This window comes from Cornus florida, unplaced genomic scaffold (assembly GCF_030987335.1).
Source record: "Cornus florida cultivar Cherokee Brave unplaced genomic scaffold, ASM3098733v1 CherokeeBrave_3.0.0_Hap2_Chr11, whole genome shotgun sequence".
Lineage (NCBI taxonomy): Eukaryota > Viridiplantae > Streptophyta > Magnoliopsida > Cornales > Cornaceae > Cornus > Cornus florida.
In genome coordinates, this window is record NW_026775581.1 from 98,668,144 (window position 1) to 98,678,528 (window position 10,385).

The 10,385-nt window shown below is 37.9% G+C and overlaps 1 non-coding gene across 1 annotated transcript; it reads right to left on the reverse strand.

Moving 5' to 3' along the window:
- Positions 1–3,295: 3,295 nt before the first annotated feature.
- On the reverse strand, positions 3,296–3,402 carry LOC132287345 (small nucleolar RNA R71). Its single transcript, XR_009473001.1, has one exon. It is a non-coding gene; the product is annotated as a small nucleolar RNA R71 (small nucleolar RNA).
- Between the last annotated feature and the right edge of the window lie 6,983 nt (positions 3,403–10,385).

The window sequence follows — 10,385 nt, forward strand, 5'->3', positions numbered from 1 at the left end:
AATCCGTCTCTTCTCTATTCGACTGCAGTCCATCCAGCACACGCAACGAAGAGATGTCACATCTAGATTGGGCTCAAACACAATCATGTTGCGACTTCTTAGGCTCTACCCAATTTGAAAATCTGTTCAGGTCCTTGCAAGAAATGTTATGGGGCTAACTTTAAACTTTAGCAAGGGTAAAAAGTACAGCCACTATTTGTCTTTTGCTTAGGTGAAGTGTCAGATGAGAGAGATTACAGGTAGAAAGATACTCCTTCTGTCCCATAAAAAGTGTCACTTTAAAAAAACCGTAACTCTCACAAATTAAACTGAGGTTCCGAAACATGACACTATTTTTGGAACGGAGGTAGTATATTTGTCCGGCCTGGTAGAGGACATCATAATTTATCCAAAACATATAATCTGATAAGTGCTTAAATGTTGCACATTTCAGCACCTAAGCTAAGGTATTTTAGTCTTTGCATCTATCTTAATTTTATATTTTAGTCCTAATTTATGTTTATGTGTATTTCAGGGCAATAAAGTTAAAATGAGCTAAGAACAGTCCAATTAAGCCTTTTTGGAGTTAAGCAAAGATTTTCAGACAATGGCACAAAGCGGTCAATTTCGGGCCTTTGATGATGTTCCCAAAGATGGAGAAGCAAACCAAATAGTCCGGGGCAAAAATGGAGCTGAATAAGGCTTAAAGGAATTTGTCAACTCTGGGGGGATCGATCCCCAGGGTGGGGGATCGATCCCCCAGGACTTAGCAACATTACAGTTTTTATTTAATTTTTGGGCTCATTTTGGGAACTGTTGGGCTTTAATGAGATTGTTACTTAAGGCCCAGTGAGCCATTAGATTAGGGTTAGTTTTAGTTTTTATTTAGGTAAAAGATTATTAGAGAAAAAAAAAAAAGAAAAGTTTTATTTATTATTTTTTTTTTTTCTGTATCGTAGTATCGTATTTTCTCTCTGGAAAAACACGCGAAGAAAGGGAAAAAGAAGAACAGGCTAGGGTTTGGAAGAAAAGTTCAGAGAAGATGAAGCAGATGATGGGGATTGTCCTATCTTCGACTCCATCAACCATGAGTGGCTGATTCTTCTACTTAGGGTTGGATAAACCCTAAGCATGTAACCTATTCTCTCTCTCTTTTCATACTTTTTGGGGATTAATTTATGTAATTAGTGTATAGTCTTGAATATTATGAATTAAATTCTTCCAATTGATTATCTGTATTAATCTCATATTGTCTTATGTGCGGTTGATTGATAAACAAATTTTACACACGAATTCTTTGTTAATTGATTCTTGTGATGGCTATGCATGGTATTGCTTAGTTGTAATTGTGTTTCAAATTGATGAAAAATGCTTACATTTGATGGATGGTACTACATGTTTAGGTTAATTTGTTGTTTAATTAGTTTTAAATTCATGTTTAATTAGTTTAATTTAAGTTTAATTAATTTAATTGCAATTCAATTATTAGGTAAGTAGACCATCCATACTTATGTTTGAATTCCATACTTTTTGTCACAATTGCATTATCTTCTAGATTAATGTGTATTAAATTTGTAACTTGGATTGATAAATCATGCTTTGAATGGGTGAATTGCACTACACTTAGTTTAATTGTCATTAGGTAGTTGATTCATGCTTGAAATTGATGGTTTACACTTTTCATTGCTCTTGTTAGCCACATATAGATTACATAGTATTATTTCCCCAATTAGTTGAAAGTGAGTGAGTTAGGGAATGTGCTTAGTGGTGAATCCTACACCCTAAGTCTCTTTCCAATCTCTTAAACTCTATTTCTTTATTGCAATCATTTAGTTTAAAATTAGTTTTAATCACAAACAAAACCCTTTTGGCAATCACAGAAGCACTAAAGTATAATTCAATTCTGGAAAACCTATAATTGTTTAGATCTCTTGGGACGATCCCTGCTCACTTCATACTCCATAGTATAAGTGTTTAGTGGTTTTATAAATTTTAAAATATGGTGTCCACTTGACATTATTTCTAAACCTAAAGTGTTGTGCATTATTTTGTGCACACGCTCGGTCGCACCATAGTTTTGGCGCCGTTGCCGGGGATCTAACGGTTTTGAAGAATTGAATTAAACATTAGTTCTTTGTTGATTGTCTACTTTTAAGTCATTTTAATTTTTAATTTTTTTTTTATTTGATTTGTCAATTAGGTACTTGAAGCAAAGTGGAGCAAACGCTGGACTTAGAAGCAATTAAAAAAAAAAATTTGAAGTTGCTTAAGGACCATCTGTAAGTTCTCTTTAATTTTAGTACTTTAATTGTATACCAATTTGCATGCTTTGGACAGCCCAAGTGGAGGCTTAAATTGAATTGTTTTATTTTTAAGTCCAAGCATACCTTCTTGTAGAAGGCATCGGCCCGTGTGGAGGCATTTATTTGTTTTAAGTGCATTGATATTATTGAGGAGTTTGGGAACATCGTATGTGGAGGTTGAAATTTTGAAATGTTGGTGTGTTGACTTGTTCTAGTGCATGCATGGTCGTAGATCACTTAATCGTCCTCTTGCTCCTGTAAATCAAAATCTCGAAATTTTTCTTCGGCGTTTAAGAAGTAGTACTAGGGATAGTCATCTTAATCTTTTAAATTTTGATCTTCCATCACCTTTAATGGAAGATCCAATTGAAGATCCCGTTGTAGATCTTGGTCATGTGGATCATAATGGTGTGCACCAGCCACCACAAGTTCATATTGTGGATCCTCAAGGTGTGCATCCACCCTTGGGAATGCCACAACCAGTTAATCATGCGGTGCAACAACCTAATCTAGGGATGCCAAGGCCAAATGTTGTTCCCCCAATTGGTGAGCAACAACAACAATATGTTCAAATGGCATACCCTCAACAAGGTCAAATGGCATATCATCAACAAGGTCAAATGCCATATCCTCCTCTCAATCCTCTCAATCCTCCAATGGTCCTTAGGGATCGTTACACTCCAAATCAATATAATGCACCTACTTGCATTCAATTGCCAAATTTTCGTGCTCATCATTATGAGATTAAGGCTTCCACCATTAACATGTGCCCCCTTTTCTATGGGTTGAGCAATGAAGAGCCTTATAAACATTTAGATGAGTTCTTGGAAGTTTGTTCCACCGTGAAAATCACGGATGTTCCGGAAGAAGTCCTAAAAATGAAGCTTTTCCCTTTCACTCTTCGGGATAAAGCTAAATATTGGTTCAACAACTTGCGGCCAAATACAATCACCTCTTGGGCACAATTGCAACAAGAGTTCTTAAAAAAGTATTACCCCGCAAGTCGAACTGATGCCATGAGAACTTCCATTCGTGAATTTAAACAACAAGAAGGAGAACCCCTTCATGAAGCATGGGAACGTTTGAATGACTTGCTACGGAAGTGTCCACATCATGACATTCCTAAGTGGCAATTAGTTCAATGTTTCTTTTCAAGTTTATCCGATGCCAATAAGGGCATTGTTGATGCTTCTTGTGGCGGAAGCTACATTGAAAGAAATGAAGATGAAATTTGGCAACTTTTCGAAAAAATGAGTGAAAACTCAATGCATAGATCTTCATCTTCTAGGGGTAGTCACCTAGCACATATGGGAGGAAAGAAAGCTATAAATCAAATAGACTCTTCCATGGAAATTGCCGCTGAGGTCAAAAATCTTACTCAAAGGTTTGATACATTCCTTTTGAATCAAGGTCCGGCAACTCAATCATATCCTCACCATTCCAATGAAATGTGCATGACTTGTTCTAGTTACACTCACCATACTTCAAATTGCCCTCTTGGACAAATTATACCAATTGAGTCTCAAGAACAAGCAAATGCTGCTTTCATTCATCAAGGGAACAACCCTTATTCCAATACTTACAATCCGGGATGGAAAAATCATCCAAACTTTGCATGGAGAAATCAAGGAGACGGTGCAAACCCTCCTCAAAATCAAGGTTACCAAGCAAAGTATGTTCCCCCACATCTCCAAAATCAAAATCAGAATTCTCAAGGTTACCGTCCTTCATTCTATCCTCAGAATGTGAATCAATACTCTCAACCTCAAGCATCAAATCCTCAGTCCTACTCTCATCCTCAAGCATCAAATTCTCAATCTTACTCTAATCCAAATCAAGCGCCTCCTAAAAGTTCAGCTTTTGAGGACAAAGTCTTGCAGGCTTTAGGTAATCTTCAAAAAGATAATCAACTGTTTCATTCTCACTCTCAATCAATTGCAAAGCTTGAAGCTCAAATTGGGCAATTAGCTAATTCTTTAAATGTGAGAGAGAAAGGTAAGTTGCCTAGTCAAACTGAGACCAATCCTAAAGGGCAATTTATGGCGCAAGCAAGTCCTTCATCAGAATTTTCTGGAAATGAGCAAGTTCAAGCAATTACTACCTTGAGGAGTGGTAGGAAAGTGGATAATAAGGTAGAGGTACCTAAGGAGGATAATGAATTGGCACAACCAAGTGATTGCATCCATCCCATTCCAAATTCTATTCCAATTTCCTTGGATGCTAGTGGTTCCAAAAAGGACATTCCATTATCTTCATCATCATCTCCCCAATTAGAGAAGCCTTATGAGCCAAAAGCTCCATTTCCTCAAGCTTTGAGAGAGACTTCATCATTTGGGAGACAAGAAGGAAAAATTCATGATATGATGGAAGTGTTTAAACAAGTGAAAATCAATCTTCCTCTTCTAGATGCAATTAGGCAAATTCCACCATATGCAAAGTTCTTGAAGGACTTGTGCACACAAAAGAGGAAGAGCAAGGGAAGGGACCTTAAGAAAGTGCTTTTAACAGAACAAGTGAGTTCCATCATTCTTTCTAACACTCCTCCTAAGTTCAAGGATCCAGGTGCTCCGACTATTTCTTGTGTTATTGGAAACCAAGAAGTTCGTAGAGCTCTCCTTGATTTAGGTGCAAGTATCAATCTCATTCCATACTCTGTTTACTTGCAGTTAGGGTTAGGGGACTTGAAGCCAACATCGGTAGTAATCCAACTAGCCGATAGATCAATTAAGAAACCAAGGGGGATTGTTGAGGATATTCTAATTAAGGTTGATAAATTTTATTTCCCGGTTGATTTTGTGGTACTAGATACTGAGCCAGTCCCTAATCTCACCAATCACATTCCAGTCATCCTAGGAAGGCCATTCCTTGCCACTGCCAATGCCACCATTAATTGTAGATCCGGCATTATGGACATCTCTTTTGGCAACATGATGGTTAAGCTTAATGTATTCAATGCAAGTCAACATCCCACAGATGAAGACGAGTGTTTCCTAGTAGATGTCTTGGATGAAACCATAGAGGAGACTCTTCCCTCTATTTTATCTAAGGACCCTCTTGAGGCGTGCCTTTGCGAAATGTTTGAAAGTTGTGGTTTTGACACAGAAGGATCCATAAGTGAGGTGAATGCTTTGATGGACTCTGTGGCCACTTTGGATTACCCACCTTGGAAAAGCAAGAAAGAACCTCTTCCTTCACTCTCTAGTACTCCACCAGTTCCATCTCTCATCTCTCCTCCTATTCTTGAGCTTAAGCCTCTTCCATCAAATCTGAAATACGCCTTCTTAGGCCCAAAAGGGACTCTTCCGGTCATCATTGCTTCCAATCTTGAAAATGACCAAGAGAATGATCTTTTGGAAGTGCTTAAAGCTAACAAAGAAGCCATTGGATGGAGTGTGGCTGACCTAAAAGGCATTGACCCTTCTATTTGTATGCATCGCATACACATGGAAGAGGATGAAAGGCCATTGAGGGATGCTCAAAGGAGATTGAACCCAAATATGAAGGAAGTGGTCATGAAGGAGGTTGTGAAACTTCTAGATGCGGGAATCATTTATCCTATCTCTGATTCCAAGTGGGTTAGTCCAACTCAAGTGGTTCCTAAAAAGTCGGGAATCACAGTTGTTGAAAATGCTAAGGGTGATCTTATTTCGAAACGCACCGCCACTTCATGGCGTGTTTGTATAGATTACCGAAAGCTGAATTCTGCCACTAGGAAGGACCATTTTCCATTGCCTTTCATTGACCAAATCTTGGAAAGATTGGCTGGGCAACAATACTATTGCTTCCTAGATGGTTACTCGGGGTACAATCAAGTGGCCTTAGATCCATTGGATCAAGAAAAGACCACATTCACATGTCCTTTCGGTACATTTGCTTATCGACGGATGCCTTTCGGATTGTGCAATGCTCCTGCCACTTTCCAAAGGTGTATGATGTCAATTTTTTCGGACATGGTGGAGAAGTATTTAGAAGTCTTCATGGATGACTTCTCGGTTTTTGGGTCCTCATTTGATTCGTGTCTCCAAAATCTCAAAAAAGTGCTTCAAAGATGTCGTGAGACTAATCTTGTGTTAAGTTGGGAAAAGAGCCATTTCATGGTTCAAGAAGGAATCGTGCTTGGACATGTCATCTCTAAAAGAGGAATAGAAGTAGATAGAGCGAAAGTTGAGCTAATTTCTGAATTGTCTCCACCTACTACGGTGAGAGAAATCCGCTCCTTTCTAGGACATGCCGGTTTTTATCGCCGATTCATCAAAGACTTTAGCAAAATTGCTAGACCCTTGTGTAACCTTCTTGCCAAGGAGACTCCATTTGTCTTTGATGAAGCATGCCTAAATGCTTTTCATCAACTTCGCACTCTTCTATCATCCGCTCCTATCATGCAACCTCCAAATTGGTCCTTACCATTTGAGATTATGTGTGATGCTTCCGACTTCGCAATGGGTGCTGTTTTGGGGCAAAGGATAGGTAAACTACCATATGCTATATACTATGCGAGTAAGACTTTCTCAGGTGCCCAATTGAACTATTCTACCACCGAGAAAGAGTTACTTGCCGTAGTATATGCCCTTGATAAATTTCGGTCATATCTCTTAGGATCCAAGGTAATTGTGTTTTCCGATCATGCCGCTCTTAGGCATCTTTTAATGAAAAAGGAAACCAAACCTCGCTTGATAAGATGGATTCTACTTCTTCAAGAATTTGACTTTGAAATCAAGGATAAAAAGGGCTCCGACAATGTCGTTGCCGATCATCTGTCTAGATTAGTGGTTGAATCTTCTCCAAATCTTGAAATTCATGAATCATTTCCGGATGAACAACTCTTTCAAATCTCAAATGGGACGTTGCCTTGGTTCGCCGACATTGTTAACTATCTTGCAACCAGCAAACTTTCCATTAATTGGTCAAAACAAGAAAAGGACCGATTCTTTGCTAACATCCGGAAATACTATTGGGAAGATCCCATTCTGTTTCGTTATTGCCCGGATCAAATCATCAGGAGATGTGTGCCGGAAAGTGAAGTTCCGAGCGTCCTTGCGTTTTGTCACACACTTGCTTGTGGTGGGCATTTTAGTGGAAAAAAGACCGCGTTGAAGGTTCTTCAAAGTGGGCTCTTCTGGCCCACTATCCACCGAGATGCCTATAACTTTTGTAAGGTGTGTGTTCGGTGTCAAAAGTTGGGATCAATGTCAAAGAGAGACATGATGCCCTTAACTTCAATCTTTGTAGTTGAAATCTTCGATGTATGGGGCATAGACTTTATGGGACCATTCCCAATGTCTTATGGTTTTCAATATATCCTCGTTGCCGTTGATTATGTTTCAAAGTGGGTTGAGGCTTGTGCTACCAAAACGAATGACCACTCCGTGGTAATTGCATTCGTTAAATCAAATATCTTTGCTCGTTTTGGTATGCCAAGGGCTATGATAAGTGATGGAGGAAAACATTTCTGTAATCAATTCTTGAAGCAACTTTTCTTGAAATACTCCGTCATACATAAAGTGGCCACTCCCTACCATCCCCAAACAAGTGGGCAAGTCGAGGTGTCAAATAGGGAAATCAAGCATATTCTTGAGAAAACTGTCAATCCGACCCGAAAAGATTGGTCAAGAAAATTGAACGATGCTTTGTGGGCTTACCGGACAGCTTACAAGACTCCAATAGGCATGTCTCCATATAGACTTGTTTATGGGAAGCCTTGTCATCTTCCGGTTGAGGTAGAACACAAAGCACTTTGGGCAATAAAAAGGCTCAACTTTGATCTTGATAAGGCTGGAAAGGACCGTTTACTCCAACTCAATGAGCTAGAGGAATTGAGAAATGATGCCTATGATAGTTCAAAAATTTACAAGGCAAGGACAAAAGCATTTCATGATAAACATATTGTGAAAAAGTCCTTTGAAGCCGGTCAAAAGGCTTGGTTATTCAACTCTAGGCTCAAATTTTTCCCTGGAAAGCTTCGAACCAAATGGGAAGGCCCTTATCAAATTATCTCCGTCTCACCTCATGGGGCTGTTGAACTTAAAAATCTAAAAGATGAAGGGACCTTCAAAGTTAATGGTCAAAGGCTTAAACCATACATTGATGGACAAAATTTTCAAAGAAATGTGGAATCTGCCCTCTTGGTAGATCCCATTTATTTTGAAGATTGAGAACATCTCACGTCTTTCTAGCGACGTTAACCACTAGTTGTATCGAGTTTCTCCTTCGTTGCATTTTAATTTTCATTTTATTATTATTTTATTTCTATTTTTCCTTTTGTACATTTATGCATTTTTAAATTAAAAAAAAAATTAAAAAAAAAAAAAAAATTGTAAATGAGTAATGTAGGTTGGTGTTTGATTTTATTTCTATTTTATTATTATTATTTTTATTATTTTTGTATATATTTCATGTTAATTTTGATTTATTCAAAAACATAAAAAAAAAAAAAAAAAAAAATTAAAAAGTATTAATTAGTATAGGTTGATAAGTGATTTTATTTCAATTTTATTTATTATTATTTTTATTTTATTTTTTATCTATTTTTCATTTTAGTGTATATATTCTTTTTAGTTTTGTTTTGTTTTATTTTTTTTATTTTTTTTATTTATTTTTTGTTTATTTTTATTATTATTATTATTATTATTTTAAAAAAAATTGAAAAATTGAAAAAAAAGGAAAAAAGAAAGATCGATCCCCAAAATGGGTAGGAGATCGATCCCATTTTCTTGGCAGAGAACAACAAAAACATAGGCCAAGTGGATCGATCCCCCGTCCAAAGGGATCGATCCCATTTTACTTATGTTTCTCCCTTCTCATTAAACAGTGAAGGGGACACTTTTTGCCTAAAATTGTCGATCCCCCGTCAAAGCAGATCGATCGCCCCTTAGCCTTTGAAACCATGAATACATTCCTCTTGTCTGTTTTTTCAAATTTCTATTCCTCCCCATAAATTTCTTCACCCAATTTTCTTTCTGGCGTTCGAGTGGAACACGAACCGAGATCTCCCGCAACAGAATGATTCCGGCTGGGCTTTAATTCCAGCGCTGTTTGAGACTCGCCCTTTATTTTTCCGGCGTTGCGATCTCGGCTAGGACGCTGTTCTTTTCTGATCGCGTCTGTTCTGTTCTTCTTTGGTCGCACCATCTGATCATCTTTCCGGCGATCAAATCTGTTCATATTCCGGCGTCGGATATGGGTCACGGCTGCTTCATATTCCGGCGATTTTGACTGGGCTTGTGCAGTGATTCGTGGCTGGGTTCTTTCTGGTGGGTCGTCTTTCCGGTGAGCTTATGCGTCGTCATCTGCAGCGCCGTTTTCTAGGTTCTTTTCCGGCGCCGGCTGAGTTTATTTCCAGTGTCCCTGATCAACGGTGGTCGCATCTGGGTTGAGGGTCAAACGGCGTCGGATCTGGGACATCGTTTTTCAGGCTTCGCATCTGTTCGCAGTTCTCCAGCGATCTCGGCGTTGCATCCTTTCACATCTGTCTCGTTCTCCGGCGATCAAGGCTGTTTCGGCCTTTATTTTTCCGGCGCCATGGGTCTGAGCTATTTTTCCGGCGTCACAACTGGATTCATTTTTCCGGCGTCGCGGGTTCGTTTCTCTCTGGCGATCTCGGCTTGGTTTCGCCGGCGAACAAGGCTGGTTCTTCTCCGGCCACAATTTCCGGCGGTTGGTTCTTCCAACAGCGGTCGCGGCTGTTCATCTTCTCCGGCGAGCTTTTGGCTTCGCCGTTCCAATTGATACATAAAAATTTAAAAAAATAAAAAAAAAAAAGAAAAAGAAAAAGAAAAGAAAAAAATTAAAATAATAAAATAATAAAAAATAAAAAAATAAAAACATAACATAAAAATTTTAATAATTAAAAAGTATTATATATATATATTTTTTTGAATTGATTTATTAAAAAAAAAAATAGATAAAAAAAAATAAAAAAAAAAAGAGTAGCATTGATGTTTAAAAAAAAAAAAAAAAAAGGCTAAGTAGAATTTGTAGTAGTGTTTTTAGTTATTTATTTCTTTATTTATTTTTGATAAAAATAAAATAAAATTTCAGTAACATTCCGTCTTGCTAGAGACGTTAAACTTAGCCCATTTTTCTTATTTTATTTTGTTGGTTGTA